This window comes from Argiope bruennichi, chromosome 4 (assembly GCF_947563725.1).
Source record: "Argiope bruennichi chromosome 4, qqArgBrue1.1, whole genome shotgun sequence".
Lineage (NCBI taxonomy): Eukaryota > Metazoa > Arthropoda > Arachnida > Araneae > Araneidae > Argiope > Argiope bruennichi.
In genome coordinates, this window is record NC_079154.1 from 49,757,976 (window position 1) to 49,785,713 (window position 27,738).

General features: G+C 28.9%; 1 protein-coding gene across 1 annotated transcript in view; it reads left to right on the forward strand.

Moving 5' to 3' along the window:
* Window positions 1-3,887: 3,887 nt before the first annotated feature.
* The window catches only part of LOC129965742 (uncharacterized), a 56,872-nt gene continuing 33,021 nt past the window's right edge, over window positions 3,888-27,738 (forward strand). Inside the window, exon 1 of the mRNA XM_056079889.1 lies at window positions 3,888-4,070. The gene's annotated coding sequence lies outside the window, so the exon portion shown is untranslated. The remainder of the gene's footprint in view (window positions 4,071-27,738) is intronic.

The following is a 27,738-nucleotide window of genomic DNA, read 5'->3' on the forward strand; positions in this document are numbered from 1 at the left end:
AATTTTTGGTGAAGATTTCAATTTTCGTCCGGAGTATATTAATATTTTCAAATATTATGAATAGATTTTGTCCATTTTCCTGAAATTTTATATTCTTTTCAGTGTATGATGAATAATGTCATATAAGAACATAAGATAATTTAATCAATGTGTATTTGGGATCTTTGAGAAAAACGTTATTTTGATTAATTTTTAATCAAGGATCTAAAAAAAAAAAAACTTTCTTAGTGAACATTTTACTATCCAAGAAGTAACTGTATGACGAATTAAGTACCTCTAAGTCCTAAAAATTGCCCTGTCGAGTGTTTCGAATGTTTTTTTTTTTCTTTTTCTTCATGATATTGAAATTCACGAATAATATGCTGCTCTATTAACATTTCCATGTTAAACTGAAAAACGTCACAATTTTGATTAATTTTTACTCAAATTTCTTATAAGAATTTTGGGGGAAAAATTTACTTTAATGAGCATCCTCTTATCCAAGAAATAATTACATGACGAATTAAGTAGGTCTAGGTCCTATAAATTGCCCTGTCGAGCATTTTGAATGTTTTTTATTTTTTCATTATAATGTAACAATTTACAAACAATATGTTAGTCTATTAAACTTATCATAATGCATGTTATACTGATAAAAGTTATAATTTTGATTAATTTTTAATCAAGGATTTAAATTCTTTTTTTTAACTACCTTATTGAGCACCTTACTAGCCAAAAAATAATTAAATATCAAACTAGGTAGCAATGTTTTGCCCTGATGAGCATTTTGAAAAATATTTTACCATGATTTTCCAGTTTATAAATAATATGCTAGCTTATTATTATATTTGAAAATCCGTTGAAAAATCAAGAAAAGTCTTCACTCTTTGAAGAATTAGAGAAGACTGTATAGCAATATTAAATGGCTCAAGATACAAAATAATTTCTCCCGTTTATTTTTAAGACATCCGCTTCTTCATTTGTATTTCTCTCTAGAAATGTATGTTCGATCGTTAAAAAGACATTTAAACCATTACTTATTTATTTCAAACAGAATGAAAGTATAAATATTTAAATTCATTGCTCTTGCAATGTATACTAGCCATTCTTTAACTATAAGCTAGTTCACTAGGAATAACGGAAAGTTTAATTTCAATTAAATCTTTTATGAATAACTTGATCATAGTTCTATCAGCAGACTAATTTTAAGCATCAAACTGTGATAGCTATAAAGCGATGCTGTTTTTATTTTGAGCATGAATTTTCCTAATGGAATCAAGTCCCATGATGTCATAGTGTTATTAAAAGCATTATTAATCTATTTTCTAAATGCACGTTATCTATCGCTGTACTCCGGTCTCTTACTTTTCATGCAAACTGTTCAAATACTAATGCAGAATCTTTCTTTAACTTTTAACCACAGAAAAAAAAAATTTCTTACGATTAAATATTAGATCAAATAATGAAAAGGGTTTGAATTTCATTGCAACAAAAAAATGTATTTTTGAAAATTATGAAAAAATATTTTTTAAGATAAATGTCAAAATTTAGGGATAAAATTGACACCAGTTATATTAATACCATTAAAAAATAATTTTTGAAATTTAAAACGATAAATTTTTTTGTATGATAACAATAATAATTTGGCAGCTTTGAGTAAAATAGTCTGGCCTGCTATGCGTTAAGGCAAGATACATTCTGTTGTATCCTTAATAGAAATAGATATTAAGGGTAATTATTAATATTTGGCAACACTTTTTATTGTATCATCTTAAACACATTTTTGGCGCTTTGCCCTCTAATATGAATGGGAATATGCATTCTCAAATTTTCTGAATCATTTCGTATCTGCCTTTATTTTCTTCCATCTTAGTTCGTCCGACCACTCCTTAATCGGCATTAGAACAGGCATAACAGGAAAATTGGTTCGCTTGAGTAACCTTGATATGAAATGGGATTCTTTATTTTCTTTTAGGAAAGTGAGCCTGCAAGATACGCAACGAACTGTTTGTCCAATTTCTTTAAATCTACTCAATAGAAATAAGATTACCATTAAATTCATGAATAAAATTATTTTTTTAATAAGGATTTTCTGTATTTTCAAAGAAAATTATTCATCACCTTACATAATATATTTAATAAATATATGTATAGGATATTTAAGTAAATGCTGTGTGTTGATTAGTGATAGATGTAGACATTTTGTGGCGAAGGCAGAACACATTATGAGGCTCCTTGTTTAATACATTGGCCAATATGGTTTCACACTTTAACCCACTTTTCAATTTAATCAACATGTTAATGATTTATTTTAGGTTAATTTTTTATTATTAACATTGTAAAAATGCATATGTTTATTTATTCATTATACCTCATGATTGCGCGCCATCCATATTTGCACAAAATATTATATAAACAGATAATTAGTTTTTACTTTCTTGTATACGTAGTATAGAGAAAATATAGTAATCGTCAAGAAATTCGAACTCAAGATTTTGACAAATCACCATGTTTCAGATTTTCCTGAATTCGAAAAATCCATTTTAGGAAAATGTCCTTCTGTAACACTGTAACAATACATTTTTGGAAAATGTCCATCTGTCTTTTTGTAACAAAAATAACTAAGAAGTGTTTTGATCTAGATGTATGAAACTTGGTTTACGACATTAATATAAACGTTGTAGATTTCTATCAAATTTTACGCAAAATTCGCTCAGAGGAAGTCGGTCTGTCCGACTGTTCGGATATAATTTAGCATGATAACTACAAAACGAAGAGAGCTATATAGATAAAATTCAATACACAGAATCAAATTCTATAGTCTAGACACCTATCAAATTTTGAGCCTAAAACAACAAGGGATTAACGGTCTGTCGGTCTGTACTCTCAGAAACATGTAAAAGCAATAACTCAAAGACGCAATGACTTAAATACATCAAATTTGGAATGGGATTTTGTGACTGCAAGTTAGTTTTGTGTCAAATATTTGTGTCTATCGGTTGAGAAAAACGCATCTTAAACATGATTTCGATTTTCGGATGCTAGTAATCGCATAACAGGGATTAAACGCCAAATATCTCGCCAAGGCCGAAACATTAGATTCTGTAAAAATATTAAATTCACGCCAAAATTTAATATTTTATTGTACACCAATGCTATGCAAGGTGCTCTCAGGGATTACACCTTTATAAGCGAGTACGAAAAATTTTTGGATGCACCATTCCCGATGTTATAAATACTTTAATAACTAAATGAACAGAAAGAAATCGATAGGAACCTTTATAGTTGACAAAGTATTGTTATTCTAATATTTTATAATTCACAAAAATTTGTATTTTTACAAATTTTTTTGGTAGATAGACTAATATCATCTTTTTAATTGAGCTTTCTTGCTTTCCCTCTCAACCAAGGAGCTGTAGGCAGCTGCTAAATTGGAAATTCACCATTTTTGCCAGTCAATACAGCTGCTGTTATGAAGTGGAGAAAAGACAGATTTCTCAGGCAAAAGTAGGTGGTATGATAATGAGTAATAATCCACAAATATATTCATTTGTTTGCTTCCTTTAGATTTAACACACAGCAAATATCCTTTTTCTATTTTTGTAAAAAGCCTAGAATTGAAACGCATCTATTGTTGTTTTGTAGCTAGCAACTAATACATACTTGCTGCCTCTATAGAGCCAAATTTTCACCATTCCTTTGTTGTAACATACTTCTTCTTTCAATTTGCAGCAAAACAACAAAGAATTGGACCTACATTAAAAAAGGGAAAGAAGCCATATGTTGCCACCTCTGCCAAAATGTAAATCACTCGCTAATTAAAGACGTCGACATAACGGAATGCCAATTTCGATTGATTGCTCGAAATTGGTTGGAATTCGATTCGAAAATGAGGATGCGCGTTTTCTGCCGTGCATCTTTCCCTAAGTATCCAAAGTGCTGTTAGGTTTTCCTCCCAATGTGTTAGAAGAATGCAAATGCATCTACACGGAAGCGTTGCTGGCCCCGCTTGGCTGTGAGCCAGCAACCTCACTGAGCGTTTAAATATATCCACTTTTCCGTCGGCATCGGACGACGAAGCACGGCCACAGGTAGGAACACTTTCCTTCTTGTTTCAGATGAGGGTCAAGGGACTGCGAAGGTGCATTCCGATGTTTACCAGCATTCCGTCTCTGTGATTTTGTCACTTTGCAGTTTTTTTTTACCGTTTAAAGAAGAATTCTATATTTAATATGTGATGTCAATCAACCCATTCTGTTTAGTTGGTGTTAATTCTTTCACTGTACTGTCAACTATTTTTTTAGAAATGTATTACTTCTTATTTTGATATGTTTGTGCCGAGCATGAGTTTATATCCAGATAAAAATATTTTTAAAAACGTCTCCAAAAATTTTGTGAGAGTTGATAAAATGCGTGTTATCGCCCCTTTGCTTTTTGGAAATTGTTTAAAATTGATTTTTGATATTAAATTAAATGTTCTGTTTCCTGTCATTTAAAAAGTTGATGGCACTGAAATATACATTCTGGTGAGAAATGAAACATATTTATACTTATTGCATTACTAAAATACAATGAGTATGGAATCGCGTCTTAATAGTTGTATGTCATCTGCAAGTGAAATAGTTTGATCAACACGTTTAGCAGATCTGCTGTAACAAAACATTATGCGTTTGATCAGACCTTCTTGAATGATAGATCCAGATCACAAGTTGAGTCAGGATCACGAATATTGAAATTAAAAAATTAGAAGCGAAAAGAAATTTTCATCAGAAATCAGAATAAGTCAGAAATCGTTTTTATTATTTTAGTATTTTTCTAATGCATTCCAGTTGAACAAATCCTATAAAAAATTTCCTTCTTTATATCACTAACTGATATTCGCATAATCAATTTTAACTTTTATAAGTACTTAATAGTACGAATAGTTTTTTGGAAATCAAGTAGGTAAATTACTAACAACATAAGTAGCTCAACTTTAGAATAATTTTCGTGTCTTTCGTTCTCAGTTTTTCCAGTACTGATCTGAATTTAATGTTTATGTCTTTTGGAACTTGTTATCGCAAACACAACTTTAATTTTTTTTAGTTATTATTCCTTAGATTTTAAATATCTAAATTAAAACAATGTTTTTTTATCCTTTAATAAGATGTTTTTGGGCTTAGTGTAGGTGTCATTGGAATATCTCTAAAATTGTGTGTAGAATATTTCCACGGTAAACAATGGTTTTAAATTATAAAGATTATTTCTCACTTAAAATCATTGTTTACATTGTTTATTCCTATAAACATTGATTTTAAATGATAAATAATCCTTCTAACAAATAATGTTCTAGGGATACATTAGTTCTCTTTTTCTCACTCGCAATTAGTTCTGACATGATGCCAAGAGTTTTTAGCGTAATTTTGTGTTTTTGCTCTGGAAACCTCATGGCCTGAAATGAAAATATTTTACCAATTATATAACTTTTAAACTTAACACTAAAGTGTGTTTGGTGATTTATTGTGTTATTTTAAATCTTTTTAGCAACATTTACTAATTTATATGATTTTTTTTTTTTTTTTTTTTTGTGAGAGTTACATGAAAATATAGCATGTAAATAATTTTTTAGTGAATCAGTAAAAGTTTCAGTTAATGTCACCAAAATGTAACGATAAAATACAATAAAATCATAAGTGTTGGTATTTTTCTCTCAAATTTTAGGCATCTTTTTTTTTAGAAAAGCTTCGTATATTCTTCTGTACAACTAGTTTTCTGCATGATAGGAGGAGATGGAAGTTACATTCACTTCTATAATTGATATAATGGGACGAATTAATAATCACATGTTACATGTAAAAGTCGCTGGAACGATTTCCATATGGAACTCATTGCACATCTTGCAGAAGGAAGAGATGCCCATTACAGCATAATATAATGTGAAATTAGATGTCACGTGCACAGACATTTATCTTGTGACTGATGTAACACGAATTGACTCCAATGAGCAGATGAAACGTAACTAGCAAGACTTAACTAGCAATTTAAGTTACTTAACCAGTAACTTAAATTGGCAAATTGCTTTGCAAATTTTGGCAAAGTATTTTTGTTTTGAATATCAAAACTACCCAATCCTATCCCTATGAAGTGGATAGGATTGTTCAATTTTAAAATAACCAGATTCAAAATTTTGTAACTGATATTTTTTCTAAGTAAAACTATTTTGAGAAACGAAAGTGACTCAAAATTAAATGTTAAATTTTAAATGAAAAGATGCCAGAAAAGTTTCAATTCATCGTCAAAAAATTTGCACGTGAAATATCGGTGCCATAAGATGTGGAAAATCCTTATGGAAAAAGAAATTTTCATAAAAAAAAAAATAACGCATTGTGTTTTGATATAATACTACAGCATTTCTTATTGTATTTTGATTGTGGCTGAATTGAATGGGTGTTATATCAAATTTTGCTTCCATTTACACGTAACCATACTTTATTTTTTTTCTATTATCATTCTCAATCCAGAATTTCATTTCGAATACTACTACTGTTCGATTTATTATATATATGTTCGCATCGCAAAGAATTCTATTTATAATTATTTTTTGCCTTATTTTTATTCATTCCTTATCGTTTTGGTATGACAGATGAGACAAATATTTAATTAAAAATATTGAAACTCAATTTCTATGTAAATATTAAAATGAAAAGTAAATAAGGGAAAAGAAACTTGACACATGAATACAGTTCTAGAATCTCATCAATTTTTAATGATCATTTTCTACGTTTCCGCATTATATCAGACGATTTTGTCAATTGATCTTTTATTAATCACAAACACTGGCAAGCATAATATATTTACGAGTTAATTGAAATTATTTATTTATTACCTATGAAAAAAATCCCAATAAATTGTTGCTTAATATTTTACTAAATATATTTGGCATGATTAGAAATCTTTTCTTTTTTTAACTTAATAAAATGAATGAAATGTATAACTAATGGTGTTAATTACTGTTTGAATGGTAATTAAATGAATCAGAGTAAAATATTAATTCTTTCCCTCTTGTTTTATAGAAAATGAATTGTGTCACTTTATTTTTTGAAATTCACTTACTTTTGTCACTTTATTTTTTGAAAAAAAAATAATAAGTACTAGTCACTTTATTTTTTGAAAAAAAGGAATTTGATTTCTAAATTGATTCTTGGAATATTTGATTTTTCATACAAACGATTTTTTCAAGTAGCATAAAATGCCTTACAACATTGTTATAATATCTTCACGATATTGTCCGGCATTCAGAATATGTAGCAATGTATACAATATCTTCTTCTAATAGAGGCAACATTGGGAATGTATAAAATTTATGACATCAACATGTATTCAACAAGGAAAATAGACATTTTAAATCTCCATGATATAATAAAGGACTGTTAACAAAGAACACCTTTCATAATAATTTAAGTTAGTAAAACGAAGTAACTCTTAGTAAATAATTAATAATTTGCAATTTCTCACCTTTTGTTCTTGTAATATGATTATGTTTTAGACTTAATTCATCATTTTTTCTTCGACTGGTTTGAGTGCAACAGCTTTTGTATTCAGTGCATAACGAATTTTACATCACGCAAGTTAACGAATCAATGTTTGTCCGTCTGTTTTTTAACAGTTTTTTATAGTATAAGTTTGTTTGTTTTTCTTTTAGTGTATGATTTTTGGTTCAGCTTTACTCAATTTATATAAAAAAAGGAAAGAATAATAAAGTGTCAATTTAAAAAAAAAGGAATAATATAAAATGACGTCACTGATAATATACATCTTTCAAATAGCAGAATCTATATATACGAAATTGGATGTCCGTTTCTTTTAGCTTTATACATCCTTTGACAGATTCAACAGAAGTTCCTTTGTGAGTTCCTTAACACATGGAAGGTTTAACTGAATTATAAAAAGAAATGTCTACATCCTTCTAAACAGGACGTAGAAGTAATGGGAAAAAAATAGATTTTTGTGTTTTTTCGGTCATAACTGGAACATATCGATACAAAAATTAATTTTATATCAAATTAAAATTTTAAAAATTAACATTTCAGTAACACCAATTTCATTACCTTAAAATTTTTCTTCGATTTTTAATAATATTTTTTAAAGTTAATTTGAACAAATTTCCATGAATCCCAATTTTTTTGACGAAATATTTAACCAATTTTACTGTTTAATGACATCTGTCAGTCGAACGCTTTTACCAGTGTTAAAGTTAAGTTGCTTTTATTAGACTTTTCTTTTTGCTTTCAATATTTCTACTAATAATAAAGATGAAAGTATGTGTGCTTATGTTGGGGTTCCACAAGCCACACCGTTTGACCTATGGCTACCAAATTTGGAGCATATATATCTTGGAGGGTAGGAATGTGCATCTCGGAGCGATTTTAAAAATAATTTTGATTAATTAGAAATTAAGCTAAATTTTGGTATTTTCTTCAATATTAAGAAATATTATTGCAAAAAAAAAAAAAAAATCCACCAAGAAAAATGTTTTTTTTTCCTTTCTTTTTAATGATGCTAATTTAGAGTCAGGTAAATTTTTCCTAATTTTTGGCAATTTAAAAAAAAATCTTTTTGATAATTATTGGCCTGAAGTCAAAATCATTGTCATTATTTCATCAAATATTTAATAGCGTGATTCCCCCCCCTCCCCCCCGTTGAAAGCTAAAAAAGGATTATGGCCAATATCTGTGTAGTTTACATGCCGAATAAAAAAAAAAGCTGATGTTACAATACTGCAAACGTTAGAGATCAATGAACCGGACATTTATATTTTTTATAGCATTATGATGCCATCTTATAAATTGGAAATTATTCACACAAAATCTATCAAACCCTTCATAGCAAACAAAATATTGGTGTATAAATATGAACGAATATAATTCTTTAACGTAGCATGATTATGATAGCTCTACTTACAGTAAATTTATAAATTTTACCATATTTTTGTGTTTTGAAAATGAATTGAATTAATGTGACAATTTGGCAACACCAGGCGATTGATGAATTATTCCTTCTATTTATTAGATTTTATAGCCAAGAATACACATATAATGAATAGAGAAAAAAGATGGTCAAGTTTTTTTTCAGTACAGCATTTCTTATTAGGGGGTTGAGAAAAATCAAGATAAAGCGCCTGAATGGCAAGCATAAATCTCAAATCACTACTGAACTGAGCACATGTAATGTAGAGATTCATGCTTAAATTACTTCCATCGGATTTAATAAATTATTTTTATTATTATTATCTGTTAATTTTGTTTATTCTAAATAATATATGCGTCAAGTTCAAGCGATACAATCTGACAATTATCTTTTTCATTTTATAATTCTAAAATTCTTCCATGCATGTCGTCATGATGGGAGGTTCTTCTCATGTTACTCCTTATATGTAGTTAAAAAAGAACAGTACGAATACAGATTAGTCAAGATAAGATAAAATATGATAAGACAAAATTATTTTGAGATGTTTATATCCTGTTACCTCCAGATATCCTAGATTTGCACTTGATTGTACCTTTGTGTTATCTCGTGTAAGAAGTACGAAAAAAAAAAGTATGATAATCATCAAAAAATTGGAACTCGATATTTTGACGAATCTATGTGCTTCATTCTCAACTCATTTTTGGAATTATGTCTGTCTGTAGTTTTATCTGTCTGCCTAACTATCTGTAAACATGATAAATCAAAAAAAATTTCAGTTATAAAAATTAAAATTGGAATACGAATCGAATTTCCAGATTTCTATCAAATCCATACAGAAGTATCTCTTCCCGCCTGTCAGAGTACAAGTGACCACAATAACTACAAAACGAAATAAGCTAGATGGATAAAACTTGGTTCACAAATTTATCATCTAAAGTGCAGATTCATGTAAATTTCGAACAAAATCCACCAAAGGGTTGACTATCTGTCAATCTTTATTATTTATCATGCAAATGAATCTGACAGTTATGTAAGCGAAAAAACTCAAAAGTGCAATGTTTTAAAATAAATGAAAACTAGTGTGTGATCCTGTAACTATAGTTGTAGTTTTATGTAAAATTTTAATTCCAATCGTAGAAAAAAATATATTAAAAAAACATTTTCGATTTTCTGGTATCTAATTCCAAGATCACAGTTAGATTCTGCAAAAATACTAGATTCAAACCAAAGATTGATATTTCACAATTATTGTTCGCCAATGGCATGTAGTTAGCAAACAAGTATCTTTTTTTTTTCTTTTTATTATATTATGAAGGATAAAATTCTCATGTGTGAAAATAAAAATTCGTCCATGACATTGTCATGATTCACAATTTTGTACAAAAGGAGGGTAAAAATTACTATTTATTAGAGAGTACATACGGAAATTTCGTGAAGACCATTCCTATTGGTTGGAAGTGATTGCTTCATATTAAAAATCATTAAAATCAAATACAGATTCAATCATGACTAAATGTAATTGAATAAAATTAATTTTTTAAAGAATTCTAGCTTTCTTTTACTCTATATAGATTATGCCAATGTATGGATACTATGCAATCACGGATGATAAAACCCAAATTATGTCTTTTATAATTTCAAAATGGAGGATGCCTCTCAGTGCTGGTCAGTATTAAAGATCAATATCAGAAATGGAAAATTGCAATAATTGCATTTTGAAAAGCACAGTGAAAATTAATTACATATAGGGTTTCTTCTTATGTGACTCGATAACTAATTTTTAACCCTTTCTAGGGCCGTGGGAAGTATGCTTCCCACCAAATTTATCAATCTTTGTAGGAAATTATGTAGGTTGGCTTAAGTTCTGACACATTTTTTTAGTAAGTCAGAAACTTAGACAAAATGATGTGTCTTGATGTGTTACTTAATTATTAATTAACCAAATTAATTAATTAATTTAATTAAATTTATCTAATAGGCTAAATGGATCCCTTTTCTGATTCTAATTCCAAGCCTAAAAATATTTTAACATAATATGGCTAGAAAAAAATGGCCCTTTAAAGGGTTAAACCAGTAGAAATAAGCTGTATATGAATTGGTAATATAATACATAATTCCTGAACGGAGTATGCTGTTCAACAAGTTGTATTTTTATCTAAATTTTAAATATTGGCGTTCAGGTGATTAAATAATATAAAATGAGTGTTTTTTTTTTTTTTTTTTTTTTTTTTGAATAGCGAAACATTAAAACAACTGCAAGATCTTTCTGAATGAACAGGTTGATTATTCTATAATTCACAAATCACAAAAATAGAGAAATTTTTGTATCAAATTTGAATAATAAACGAGCATTAGATTTGAAATAATGAAGTTTTTCGTAAGAAGATTTTACCAAAACTTAAAATTTAAGAAAACAATATTTAAAGATACAATAAAACGTGTATAATGAAAATATAAAAGTCATTGTTACTTCCTGAAGAAGAAATAGAATTCAAACGGTTTTAGAAAGCAGATTTTTCAGAAATTGAGAATATTGAATAAAAAGAGTATTTGATATCTTCATCAAAAATTGACGTTTCAACATAGTCACCATAGAATTAATGCTATAATTTTAAAAGATTTTAGGGCATTTCAATAACTATTTTGTGAAAATGAACAATTAATCTGCCAATTAACACACAGAATTTCCACGAAGTGGATGTATATCGACTGAAATAAATGGAATTCAAAGGTATGTCAGTTTTAGTCGCAAAAGAATGAAAACTTTTTTGCTTAGAGTGTCAAGAATATTGCATTAAATATGACTAATAAAACCGGGAATTTGAAGAAAATTTAAATTTTATAATTTATTTCAGCAAGGTATTTATTGATGAAACAAAATATAATTATTTACATCATTTAACGCATTTTTTTCCAATTAGAAATATTGGGCCGCCGTGGCCTGATGGTAAGGTCTTGGCTTCGGAACCGGAGGGTTTCAGGTTCGTGACCCGATTCCACCGAAGAACCGTCGCGTAAGGGAGTCTGTGGTACGCTAAATCCGCCATGACCAAACGTCCTCCCGCTGGTGTGGTGTGGTGAGGGGGGTGCCAGCTCAGGTGTCGTTCTCGTCATCTGACCGCGGTTCAAGGTTACGAGGTCCGTCCCAAAATAGCCCTAGAGTTGCTTTAAAATCGGGACGTTAATATAACTAAACTAAACTAAACCAATTAGAAATACATACCTGTTTTTAATAGTTTATGAATTATCATCGGAATAGAATACAATGTATATTCAAAATCTCGATTTCTCATATTACAGAGGATAATAGCATTTAAATAACGAAATGTTTCTGAATGATATCGTAATTTCTTTAAATTTCGAATTATCACTAACTAGAAAGATTAAATAATAAGACGTTCCGAATTAGTTGAGACAGTTACAGTTTTCAATTATTTTCATACTTTCCTTTCCTTCCTTTAAACTGTCAAGAGATGAAGCTCAAAAAGTGTGGCCTATTTGCTTGGTAAATAATACCAAGCTTTATTATTTGCTTATTTTCTCAAATTTGTAAATACCAGATGTTTCCAACTTAATTTAAGTTTTTGGTTTATCAAATTACTAAATTTGTTCAATTTTTGTTGACATAAGGGGTTTAATGTAGCCTGAAACAGAACTCGCAGAAAGTTGTTTTCGTTTCCATGCACTGCCTAATTTTCTGGCAAAGGTTCAAGTACGCGAATTATTAATATCAAGTGATGCTTCGTCCGTTGCCTTCAGAACTAAGACCCTGAAGTGCTTTCGGGTGCCCTCTTAATACAATTTAAGGCAATTTTTTGGCTAAGTGAACTTTAATTATTTTATTTAAAACTCTTACAGCTTAAAATCATGTGTTCATTTCATTTATGTCGTTTAATTTTCCTTCTTTTATAATTATCTTTTTGTTTTGAATGGGATTCTCTTCATGCGTTGCTCAACATCCTGTCCATTCTTCACATACTGGACATCCTTTTTGTTCTTTTCGCTTTTTTATTATTGCCATTGAGTTATTTTTTCATCTTTTCATTTGAAAAATATGATGCTCACGTTTTTATAGTGTGACCAAATGCTCCGAGGAATAACCAGGACAATCATGAATTTTCACTTTCTTTCGTAACTTCCACACTAACTTTCGTACATCCTAATATTGAATAAAGCATTTTTGAAATTCCCAATTTCACTTATCTTTGCAAATAATAAAAGAGATCGTGTATGTGTGTGTGTGTGTGTGTCTATATTGGCCAGGTTATTTTATTTAGAGCTATCAATGTTAGCACAACTATACTTTAGATGATAGGAATATGCACTTCGGTACAATTAAAAAATTTTAATTACAATCTCTGTCACTAATAAAGATGAAGTGTGTGTGTGGTGTTGGTGCTATAAAGGTAAGATTATTTGATCTAGAATAACCAAATTTGACACATATACTTTGGACGGTAAAAAAAAGTACACCTCGGAACAATTTTTAATAATTTAATTAAGTTATCTATGCTTATATAAAGCCAATGTGTGTGTGTGTTGGCGCTCTACAGGCCATATCGTTCGACCTACAACTACCAAATTTGGCACATGCATACCTTGGAGGTAGGGAATGTGCACCTGGAGTCCCTTTTATTGAATTAGAATTTTAATTATTAATTAAGAGCTAACTTTCCCTCCAAAAAATATTTTTATTTTTCCACCTCCAAATGAGTAACGTTTCAGTTTTTTCCCAACGCTAACAAGGATAAGCTTAACATATTTTCGGACGATTATTTCAAACGATTCTGTTCATTTTCTTAGTGTTTGATGCATTTAAAATTACACATTGTTAATTAATCGATCTTTTAGATTCATTCTGAAGTACTTTTGAATTAAAATAAAACAGAATAAAGGAAATTAAAAATGTCTAATCTGAGTAGCGTTACCCCAACTGGCGTAGAAAATTCACGCATTTGCGTTACCATAACTGGCGTTGAAAATTCACGCATGCGGATTGTGTTCTGATTGTTGAAAACTATTTTCAACGGATGCGGACTTGATTTAAATTATTTTTAGGTTAATTTTATGCTTTTGTAATTAAATTGTATTTATGTTAGTCACATATTTTTTGTAGATGCTTATAGTTTTAAGTACATCATTTTTTTAAGTAGTTTTTTTAATCTATTTTCGACCGATTACTTTAAACGATTCTGTTTATTTTCTTAGTGTTTGATGCCTTTAAAATGAAACATTGTTAATTAATCGATATGCTCATGATGATCTGAGAAAATTTTGTTGACAAATTCTTGAGATATTACATAAATTAAGAAATATATTCTTTAGTGCCCATAAGATTTAAATGCTCAGTGACTCTGTTTTCAGTAATCATATTATAAAAAAAAATGCTTTGTTTCAGTAAAAAATATTGTTATATTAATTGCAGATTAATCCTTTCCACTTTAATTTAAAGCATAAATTCTACGGGAGCCAACAGAAAATTAAAGAGATACATATCACGTTATGACTGAAGGCCTTTATAATATTATGAGTGAATTATATGACTATCAAAATTTGAAGTTTTAAAATATTTTGATGAAGAATCTATTAAAGTAGGAATTGCATAAAATATTTAATTATTAAAATTTTAGCGAGCTTTAAGATTGGCGAACCGGCTGGTCGCCAAAGGCGGCTGGTTAAAAATAAAGTGAAAATTTCATGATTTTTTTACCATAACATCTAAATATATTACAGTAAAAAATAATATTTATATTATCATAAAATTAAAAAAAAAAAATGTTTTCAATAGTACCAATTTTTTGCTATGTATATTTTTATTTTTAATTAATTTTTAAAAATATTTTAAGCAGATTTTACCAGAAGTACTTAACTGTTGAAGTGAAGCACAAATCGCTGTTTGATATTCCTTTTCTTGATCGATTGTCCATGGACAAGATAAGAAGATTTGGTTAATTTCTGAATGTTGGATAAGTTTTATTGAAAAGCATGCAGCAAAAGTATTTAAAAAAATTTTTTTGCATTTACAATTAAGGTTTAACTTCAGAATCGCGAAACGGTGAGAAATTTTAAAAGTGTGCCCATTTTTAACTACTACTGCTTTTCCCTGTATTATTACTAAATATATAAAGATATAGACAGAAAAATTAGGGAAATGCATAGTACAACGAACAGCACGATGTAAGGCTTTCAAAATAGCATGAATTATATGTCTCAAAATTTGAAGTTAAAAAATATTTTGCTTTCGAAGACATAGAAACCAAATTATACAGAATATCGAATTGAAATGAACTATCATTAATAGCAGAAAGATAATTGAAACCCTAGTTTTAAATAAATAAAAATTAAACATGATTTTGTTGTTTTCTCGCAATAGCTTCCTAAGGTATTTTTGTATAAGAATGATTTTTACATTTCGAAATACAAAACACACACACACAAAAATAACTTTTTAATTATACTAATTTCATAAGACGCTCAATTTTTTTACAGAATTTTATTAATTGTCCTAACCGTACCATCCATTTTTGCAATAAAATTCAAGCCGCTTCCGTTTTTCATCAAATGCTTAATCGTATATTTTTTTCCATTGTTGAAAGCCAAAAAAGAAAGATTCTGCTTTTTTATCTGAGCATTTTACGTGAGAAATAAATAACTAATGTTAAGAGCCGAAAAAAAAACTATAAGAAAACAGGTTACAGGACAATCATGTTTTTAATGGCACAATGATATCAGGGCATTGATTACATTAGGAGTGTTCATGTGTACAATGAATAAAGCTTGCATAAGGCTATTGAAATAATAAAGCTTTAATGTCTGTCGTAATTTGATGCTTAAAATTAATAATCAAATCATGCTTAAAAAATTTCAATCGAAATTAAACGCAGCCAATAGTTTTAAAGAGCCAGCTGATCGCCAAAGGCGACTAGTAAATAAATAGTTATCATTGAGTTATGTAAAAAATGTTAACAATATTTAATTTTAAATTTGCTTTTGAGAATTATTTCACCCAATATTTACTATACTTAAATTAGTTTAGTTAGAATAAAGTCTCATTTAGAAGAAGTCTTTTTTTAGCTGTCTTGGAACAGATCGTAATTTTCAGCCATGGTCAGCTGACAAAGAAAACATTTAAATCAATGCTCATCTTAAATTTTGTGCCAAATTTATATGCAAGCGTTTAATTCTCGACAAATTAATGTTCAGGCCAATATACACTAATGTTCCGCAAAATAGGGTCTTGAAATCGGAATCCTCCCTCCATATCATCATGGTGTCAAACACACATAAAATATAAACACCCTGTTTTAAGAATGAATTGTAATTCGATATCTTAATTCTTTTGAATATTGATATTCTAATCGTAGCGCAATAGTTAATTTATAAGCTGCTAAAGATTGGCATATACTTCCAATAGGAAAAAATGCTTTAAATACCGTAAAGAAATATATTTATTGCAATTTGAATCTATAGATGTATTTCTGAAACAATGTCTAAATCTTTATTCCATTTCCTGATGCTATCAATCGCATTTTTAAAAATATTCTTCATATTTTAATATTTTAAATAAAAAAAGTTTTACTTTTCTGCGAACAAAACTAGTCGAGTTTTAACAGTTTGAAAATTTTATTAGTTTAAATCAATGAATGTTCAAGAGTCAGAGAAGGTGCTGTGTGTTGATTGGTGGATTTTCCATGAAGCGGATCTATGAAATGGCTTAAAATCGTCTAAAATTGTAAAATATTCGAAATTGTTTCAAAACTCATTCAGTGTTAGTCACAGAAAATTAGAATTTTTTTTTTATATCTAAAAGATTTGTGTGTCTAGAATATTTTATCAAATATGACTAATATCTATAATATTTTCGATTTCATTTTTTTCAATACTATAATTATTGATTCAAGCAATATTAAATATGATTATCTATATCATTTAGAGCACTTTTCAAATTGGAAGTAGAAAAGATTAGGACATGTTGATGGATATATAGTATTTTATAAAATGTAAACAAATATTTGATAAATAAAGATACTGATTTTTAATTATATTAATTTACTAAGAGCTTAAATTTTATATGTAATAGCCCTTTACTTATATAATATTTTCTAAAAAATTTAATTAATTAGAGCATTGTCTTATATTTTCTAAAAAATAAAAATATATACATTTTTATCAGACTTGTTATCTTGTTTAGGTATCAGGAAAACATGATATTTTGTATTTCTTTTTAAATTAAAAAATGATATTGTTTATATTAAAATAAAAGTTTATCCTCCTAATTATGCTATTGTAAAAGACCATTATAATAATATGGGTAAAAAAAATCAATTCATTTTAAAAAATGAATTTTTAATAATGGTCAATTATTAGCATAGTCAACTTGCTCTGGTCTCCCGTACATGCTTATATCTAAAATGGTTTAGAAATGAATTATTGAAATTATTATTAATTATGAATGGTTTAGAAATTAATTATTAATTAATAAAGTGTACTCTATATATAATTTCGTGCAAGCAGATGTTCAGAGTTACACGGGAGATTATTATTGTTTATTATTAGTACTTTGCTTTACAATCTGGAATAAAAGTCAAATTTTAGCCGTTTATTTTTATTATCAAACTGCGAAATGAAAAAAAAAACCGCAAAGTTACATTTATAAAATGTTATCCGAGGAACTAAACTAATTAATTTTTGAAATTTCGACACATTTTTAATGTTAGTTCCATATGATTAGTATGAATGGAGTATGGATCCTAGTCTTGCTATCTCCAATGATTTCTCAGTTCTTCTAAAATTCCTCTGACATAATTTGTTGTAAAAATAGCTTATGTGCAGTTAATTCAAGTTAAAAGAAATTAGAAAATTATTTGTAATAGAATCTTGCTTCTCAGAGCTGATTGGGCAATTGAAAAATCTGTTAACTCGTGTCTTCTTTTCGTTGGAGAATTTTTTTTTCCTCCAATATTTTTTTAGTTGTAAAATAAGACTGCGAGCACTGCCATTTATTACTAGCTTAATAAATTCTTTATTAATTATCAAGTTTTCTCAAATGTACTTGTTTTTCGTTACTTTTTTTATATTTTTCCCAACGATTCTTTAAATGTGTTCCGAAAAGAATGTTTCCTCCAACTCAAAAACGTAAAACTTTCCGCACATTTACAGGGCCATTTTTCCTTGAAAATAATATAATCAGCTTTTTCACTACTGAAGTACTTAAGATTGGATTTGTGTGGTTTCCCCCTTTTAAATGACTATCTAAGTTACAAAAGACCATCTTCCAATAACAACCATTTAAAAGGCTTCGCATCAAGAAAATTGCCTCTTACACCAACTTCGGTAATTATTAAAAATAAAAATAAAACCTGTTGTTCGCTTATCTGGTATCAGTTAGTTTAAAAAAACTTCGGTTGATACAGGCCCATAAAATCATGTTTTTGCTGAATTTGTAAACATAAGATGTAAAAACTGGAAATGAGTTACATTCTTTTGTTCACCATTTTTACCAAGCCATATTAGTAACTTTATTAATAACTTGATTATCCTTCAGTTAAGTACTTGTTACAAGAATAAACTCGACAAAAAGTTGAAGACACCAAAATAGTTTCTCTCAGATTGAAAAGGAACAACAAAATAATAAATAAATAATTCAAGTGCTTGTAATACTTAGCCAACTTCACCGGCCACTTAGACAGGATAAATAAATCAAAAACAAACATTAAAATATTGATATATTTCTCTAAATAATAAACTAGAGAGTAAACAACAGTGGCAAAAAAATGCGCCAAAGACTACAGAAAATGAAAGATCGTTCAAAAGATTATGAACACACACAAAAAAATGAAATGATTAGATAGCTAAAAAACAAAATTTTCCAAGTATTAAAACTTTTTTGTCTGCAACAATTTTATTTCATTGCTAGATGTCTTTAGCGACCAGCAGTTTCGCCCGGTATATTGGTTATGTTTAATATCAGATAAATTTCTTAGACATAATTTCAAGTTCATGATTCCACCAACAGCTTTTTAAGCAACAAAGCCTATTAAACGCGCGCACGCACACACGCACATATATCTGTATGCTTAGTAGAGCTTTAGGATTACTAATTTACAATTCTAGTAATGGTCACTCAATGTATAGCCACCAAAATTGGAGGATAATACAAACACTTTAGAGGGTTTGAATGGGCATCTGGCAGTGATTGTTTCAAATTTTAATTAGCTAAAAATTAAGCGGTATTTTGAGGTTTTCGCAATAATTTCCAAAATATTAATGCACAAAAATAAAATTTAAAAATTGTTTTTAACAATACCAAATTTTGTATTCGTGCTAGCTTTTCCCTAATTTTGGCAATTTTTTAAAAGTGATTTTCCGGATGAGTTTTCCAGCAAAGGATCACATTATTGCCAAAAATTCAAACCATTTTCATCGCCTTAATAAATATTTAATCGCATGATTTCCCCCCATTGCTGAAAATTCAAGAGAAGGGACTCTTTTTACTATCTGTGTGGTTTATTAAAAGAATTAAAAAAATTAAAATTTCAGTATTGCAAAAGTTAGAAAATAGATGAATAGGGCATCTACGTTTTTAATAATGCAATGATGTCATAGGAATGATCACCATTAGAAAAGTTCATTTACACAACGATCAGAACATATGTATGACAACTAAAATAATATGACATCAATTTCTAAATTTTGATTCCATTTGAGTGGCAGCACTTGACAAAGATAATAAAAATTAATTACATTCTGTAATATTATTTACAATAATGAATCACAATTATAAAATCAAAAAAAAAAAATATTTAAAAATTATTAAAACAAAAATAATTGTATTTTTAGCACTTAAATAAAAGTGTATTTTTAAGAAACTGATTTTTTCTACTTATATTTTCACGCTTTTATTTCAGCTAGAAGGTGACTGAATCAGTTGAGTTTTAATTATTTTCTCTTTTACATTCAAGCTTAATTTTCTGCCTATTATTAACCTATAATTCGGGAAGTTCGGGCACATAATCAGCATAACAAACAAAAAGCTTTTAAAATGAATAAAATGTGCTTAAAAATTTGAAATTTAAAATTGATGAGAAAAGCACGAATACCAAACTACCCATAAAGAGTTAATCGCTGTTAGATACAACCTAAACTCCCGGCGAACAAGTTCAGCATTAAAGATATTATAAAGGCTTATCGTTTTTTTTTTTTTTTTTTTTTTTTTTTGCTTATTAGAAACATGTTAAAAGAAATACTCTATCCCTAGTGTCATTCGAACATCAATAAATTATCTATATCAGGAATTTCCAAACTGTGAGTCCTGTCCCCTGTGGTAAGTCGAAATAAGATCTTCAATGTACTATATGTATCTTTTCACAATTTGCAAAAGTGTGATGTAGATTTAAAATCTTCACCAAAACACATATTCGATATATTTTCATAAACTTATATTTTATAATAAACCTTTTTTTTTTTTTTTTTTTTCAAAAATTCCATTATTGTCCATCGAAACTACTTACGTATCGAACGTACTTTGTTCGTGTTTAGAAAAACGATATGATAGAGTATAAATTCCATTTCTAAATAGAAAGTCGCAATGTTTAAAATTTTGGGAACGTAAGATCTATATAAAAGTTCAGTTATTCAAATTAATTTTTATTAAATTTTAATTAGAGATCTATATAAAATTTAGATTTCATTTATTAGAGTTATATTTATTGACTCAAACAATATTAAATACGATTATCTATCAATCAAAAAGGCAATCATTATTAAGTTCAATTAAAAATAAATATTTCTTGATACACATTAATAAAAGATACGATGTATTTAGTGCACTAATCGATGCACTAATGCTGCTAGAACTAAAACACAAATAAACTTAACGAAATTAGAAATAAATATTAAGTTTAAATGGAAAAAAAGGAACCAAAAAGTACAAAATTATGAGGACGACCTTGAAAAAGTCTTCTGGTCTTTCATCATTTCGTTCTTTTTAGTTTCTTTTTTGCATTTAAACTTAATATTTATTTCTAATACAATTATTTATGTCATTTAGAGCAATTTTCCAATTATAAGTAGAAGAGACAGGGGCATGTTGATGGATATATTGTATATGATGAACAATAAAAAATATTTTATGAATAAAAATGCTGATTTTTAATTATATTAATTTACAAAGGTCTTAAATTTTATATAAAAGTTCATTTATTCAAATTAATTTTCATTAAATTTTAACTTATCATAGCATTTCTTTTTCAACGTCTGTTGATTCCTCCAATCTACTCTACGTCGAGTAGCGCTAACTTCATGATATGAAGCCTTTTATGATGTTTCCATTTTACAACATTCTAAGATTTCAAAATTCATGACAGTATAACGACTGACTGCCAGAATGAAACATGTAATTCTAAACAATGCACAGACACATCACTCACTCGCAGAAACGAGGACAATAAAACCAATTAGACGGAAAGACATCGTGGATCTATTTCAAGATCAAGTGAGGTAAAGGAGTGGCAATTGCAGTTCGTCATCCAGCCTTTTTACAGTAGTATTCTTAACGATTGAGGCAGATGGTTAAAAAAAGAATGATTGTTACAAAAGTATAATTAGCCCATTTTATAAATTATACCCTGATTATTTTTTGCTAATGTAGACTGACGACTTCTTGGAAACGAATAAAGGATTGTTTTCGCTCCTCATCTGTTTTTTGTGTACTGCTGCATAAGAATATCAATCTTGTCGTGAAGTAAAAAATTATTGAATCTATGTTTTATATAGCCAATTATTATGCTCAACAAATTCTTCGAAAAACATCGAATATTATCTATTTCAGAGACTATCTGCTAGTAATGTTCTTTGATTCATTAAATTCCGTGTGTGACATATTGATGTAATAAAGGGTGTCCAAAATGAACGCAAAATTTGAATTTACCACCAATCGTGTGATAAAGTGTTGGTAACTCTTTAAAAAAAAACCCGTTTTACAGCTAATAGTTTAGGATTAGTAAAAATGGAGCGTTACACGCTAGAACAATTTGTTAACGCAGGATTTGAATTAAATAAAAAACAGTTTTTTTTCTTCAAATTGTTATATTTTTATTGAATCGTAAGGTGCACAGAATAGGGTATGGAGTAACGCACATGGCAAATGGCTTCCACGACTTTTCTGGCACACATACTCATTTTTTGTTGAAATTTCCCATGACCATTTTGCATGAATATGGCTGAATTTCATTGATACAGAGTAGAATTTCTTCCTTCAATGAATACTTGCTTGTCAGCTTGTTGGCATAGACCTTTGACTTCAAATAACCTCATAAAAAGAAATCCAATGGTGTTAAATAACGCGATTTAGACAGCCAATTCACACATTTTCGAACTGTGGCTGCAAGACTTTCATTATTTTTGAAATATTATTCAACAATGAAAACACGTTGTTCTATCGTGCAACGCTCCATTTTTACTAACCTAAACTATCAGCTGTCAAATGCTTTTTTTAATAGGGTTGCCAACACTTTACTGAACGGATGATGGCAAATTAAAATCTTGCGTTAATTTTGAGACACCTTTATAATTGTATGCAGAACTATATTAAGTTGTCAAAAGCTGGTAACAGCTTATCGTTGAGACGCACGCACCATAATTTTTATATAAATTAATGTATATATTTTTCATGGAATAAAATGTTTTATATGTTTATGATAAACTGTAGTATTCGATTTGAACTGTAATATTCAGCGAGAACAGAGAACAATATACCGTTTATTCCTTTAGAATTTTTAAAACTGTTATCAAAAGGTAAAACTTTTTACACCCAGTCCCGGGTCCAGAACTGAAGTTTCCATTGTGTATTTCAACACTTTCTCGCTCATTAATATCTCTATTTTCTTTCTAAATAAATGATTTAAAAATGAAACATTTTTACAATTTTTTAACGTTAAAAAATTTAAAAAAATATCTTTAAAAGTTTATTATCTACCAATTTATTATCTACCAATACAATTCTGAATATAATTATACCAATAAAATTGTGATTGCTAATTATAGATTTAATTTTTTTAATCAAGACAATGGGAATGCTATAGGAATGGTATTAACAAAGATAGTATGAAAATGAATTCTGCAAAAATTTTTGATTCATGAATTGACAAGTTGAGCAGCCCTGATTCCCATATTGTAACATCGTTGATTATTTTTCAAATTTACCCTCATTTGATGGAAAAAGACAACTTTTCCGTTTTTTGATGTGGGCCAGCTTCGCGCATCAACATGGTGCACGATCGTCTTTATGCCGTTTTAAAATTCAAAACATTATTTATTTGAGTATCTCGGAACCTTTAAGGCGTTTAAATTCAAAATGGCTTCTCGTATAGCCAGGGAAGTAACGTGTACTTATAGTAAATTTAGAGAAACAAATTGCAGCGTCCCTAGTGGCGAAATAAAAATAATATATATATATGTGTGTGTGTGTGTGTGTGTGTGTGTGTGTGTGTGTGTGTGTGTGTGTGTGTGTGTGTGTGTGTGTGTGTGTGTGTGTGTAAGCATATAATTTTTTAAATCAGAAAGCAGTTTTGAAGTCAGTGAAGAGACGTTGAAAATTTAAAGTTCGCTTTAATCCATCCCGCGAAGGCATAATTTATTTACAAGAAGGCACGGACAAGGCACGTCCGCTCACAGCAATAGATTAGGCAAGAAGTGGCATAAAAAAGAGCGAAGCAAATTATTTCTGTCTTATATACTGTGATATTTTAATAGGGATTTTCATGGCATGTCAATCAAAAAGCAAGGAAACACAAGGTTCTTTTAGAAGAATTTCTTAAGTCAGCGGTATTTTGTCTCTTCACTCGGAGTGTGGGAACTTTTAGGCTTTTAGGCGATTCAGCAATTTTACAAAGCTTCTGTTGAATTAATTAGATAGAAAAAAGTGGAATGGGATCAGGAAATAAGAGAATGTTCTAGAATGAAGTTAATATGGGCTAAAAATAAAGAAATTAATTGTTTTAATTAAATTTTAATATATATATATATATATATATATATATATATATATACACTAATTTGTTTTTTTAGCTTAATTTAGCAAAGATTAACTTCATTCTAAAATGTTCGCTTATTTCCTGATCGACCGATTGCTGACATCGACAAGTTCCTACACTCAGAATGAAGGGGTACAAAATTGTCGAGCTAAGACATTCTTTTAAAAGATCCCTTTAATTCCCTTACCAAAATCTACACATGTAAAGAAATCTCTATCAGAATCTCATGGTATATAAAACTGGGAGAAAATATTTTCTCTCTTTTTTACACTCTTCTGCTTTTGTGCCACGCTGTGAATGGACGCTAGTCCGTCAGAGCTTATTGTACATAAATCATAACTCCCGGGATGGAATAAAAACGTAGTTTAAAAATTTCAAAGTATCTTCTCTGTCTTCGGCCACGATTTTACTTCAAAAAATTATGTTTACACACACACACACACACACACACACACATATATATATATATATATACAGGATGGTAATAATTAAGCTTTCCCTATAAACAGCATCCTACAACGCAAACGGGTGAACTGATTGCAACGAAATTTGGTATATAGACCATACACGAGATGTACTCGCGGAATTTCGAAAAAAAAAAAAAAAAAAAAAATATTTTAGTTCGAAAATGTCCACCAGAGGACGTCTTTTTCGGGAAAATATTAAATTTAACACAATAAACGACCAAAACGGAATACAGAAACAATATTAGTAATCCTGAAAATGAATTATGTGTAAAAAAATGAAAAACCGAGAAAAGTTGGAAACTCCATAACTCTTCATGAGTGAAGCATTACAACTGCTCAGTTACTATCTGTTGTTGAACACATTGTCCATCGACTTGAACTTTTGCAAGTGAATGAGGGTGGTCACATCGTCATTCACTTACAAAATTTGAACTGTGTTTTTTTTCTCCCCCAAACAGCGTACTCTTATTTTTTCCTACCTTTATTTAATGTGCTTCGATGACAAGATGATCAGAAACTAGTCAATAAATGTTAATATTGTTTCTGTATCCCATTTTGGTAGTTTATTGTGTTAAATTCAATGTTTTTCCGGAAAAGGCGCCCTATAGTGGGCATTTTGGAACTAATTTTTCCCCAAAAAATTCCATGAGCTCATCTCGTGTATGGTCTATATGCCAAATTTCGTTGCAATCCGTTCACCGAATTGCATTGTAGGATGCTGTTTATAGGGGAAGTTTAATTATAACCACCCTGTATATCGGCCAAAAAGTAACCGGGAAAATGTACTTTCCTGGAGTTATCTATAAAATTTGCGGATATATTTTCGATTAAAATTGTGAAAATTCCTTCATTTAGAAATAGGGCTCATCCAAAAATTGAAAAATGTATTCTCCAGTATCCCCTACAGTGCGTTTTTCAGATTTTCTTTCTTTATTTTCGTTTTGCTTTCTTTATTCCTTAAATTTCATTTCGCCGCTGCGTAGCTTGGAAAAACTATACGATAATGCAGAAGACTGCGTTTTTCAATTAAGAATGAACCTTTTTTCAAGTCACAGATAATTCAAAATTGTAATCACAAAAATTTCTGCCATTTTTACTCATAACTCTATGAAACTTTCTACTGCATTTTTTAAAAATGGTATAGCGTACATTTTTCTAATCAGAATTGTCGGTCGATCTCTTATATTTTTTGAGCTATTTTTGTAATACTTTATTTCGCCTCTAAGGAGCTATAACAAATTTGGCCCAAAATTTGACAGACGTCTACGATTTCCTTATTTAAACCATGTGCTAAATTTCATTAATCTAGCTTGCGAGTTGTATTGTTGACATACTCAGATTTCTCATTGACTGAGTTGGATCGATAGGAAATCTATACTTTTAGTATAATGATTTCAAACCAAATTTCGGCATGGATTATCCGAGATAATTGTTATTCGATTCAGAATAATAATCTTGAAAACAGAAAAATTCTCTGTTAATTCGAGACACCTACTCTCTTTATTTAAGTATAAATAAAAGTCATTGCGGTTATGTATGTGTATTTGTATGTATGTCCCACATCTCCTCTTAAGCAACAATGCCGAATTCACTCAAATTTTGCACACTTATAGTATAACGTAGGAGGAAGAATACTTTCAACTTTTAAAAATGCAATAGCTAATTAAATATTCAATAAATTAGAAGTTGGCAAAAATTTATCCTTTTTTACACCTTGAACTACTCTACCACTATTTTTTGTTTTTCTGTTATTTTAATATGACTTTCGATACTGATTTTATTTATTTTAAAATAATAATTTAATTATGTTTAAAAGCAACCTTAAATCAATCAATCAAACTTAAATGAAGGTAACTTTTCATATTCTTTAGTATTTGCGACAACAATTGCAGTACTAATGTAACAAAAATTAATAACTTATGGAGACAATTTGCTATGGCAGTTTTTAAAAATCCTCTGGTTTAATTAATATTTTAATTAAAAAACGTCTTAAACTATAAACATTTTTTATGTTATAATATTTTATACAAAAAAAATTTACATAAATATATTGTACATGTAAGGAATTTATTCTCGAGATACAGCAGATATAGCAACGAGTTTGCATAATAAAAATCTGAAAATGGAATTCGCTTTACTTTTATTTTAAACTAGCCGCCTTTGGCGACCAGCCGGTTCACCAATCTTAATGTTCGTTAAAATTTTAATTATTAAATATTTTACGCAATTCCTACTTTAATAGCTTCTTCATCAAAATATTTTAAAACTTCAAATTTTGATAGTCATATAATTCCCTCATAATATTATAAACGCCTTCAGTCATAACGTAATATTTATCTCTCTAATTTCCTGTTAGCTCCCGTAGAATTTATACTTTAAATTAAAGCGGAAAAGATTAATCTGCAATTAATATAATAATACTTTTTACTGAAACAAAGTATTTTTTTTGTAATATGATTACTGAAAATAGTCACTGAGCGTTTAAACTTTATGGGCGCTAAAGAATATCTTTCTTAATTTATGTAATATTTCAAGTATTTGTCAACAAAATTTTCTCAGATTCATCATGACCAGATCGATTAATTAACAATGTTTAACTTTAAAAGCATCAAACACTAAGAAAATAAAACGAATCGTTTAAAATAATCGGTTGAAAACAGGTTAAAAAAAAACTACTTAAAAAACGATATACTTAAAACTATAAGCATATACAAAAAATATATAACTAACATAAATACAATTTAATTACAAAAGCAAGCAACTAACCTAAAACTAATTTAAATCATCCGTTGATAATGGTTGTCATGTCAACAATCAGAACACAATGCCCATGCGTGAATTTTCAACGCAGTTACGGTAACGCAAATGCATGAATTTTTCTACACCAGTTGGAGTAACGTTACGCGGATTAGAAATTTTTAATTTCCTTTATTATGTTTTATTTTAATTCAAAAGTACTTCAGAATGAATCTGAAAGATCGATTAATTGACAATGTTTAATTTTAAATGCATCAAACATTAAGAAAATAAACAGAATCGTTTGAAATAATCAGCCGAAAAATATGAAGCCTAGCCTCATTACTGTTGGGGAAAAAAACTGAAGCCTTTCTCATTTGGCGGTGGGGAAATGAAAAGATTTTTTTATCGGGAAAGTTAATTTTTAATTAATAAAATTCTAATCAAAAATTCAAAAAAAGGGAGCCCAGGTGCAAATTCCCGACCTCCAAGGTATACATGTACCAAATTTGGTAATGGTCTGGCCTATAGAGCGCCAACACACACACACACATTGAGACATTGAGCTTTATATAAGT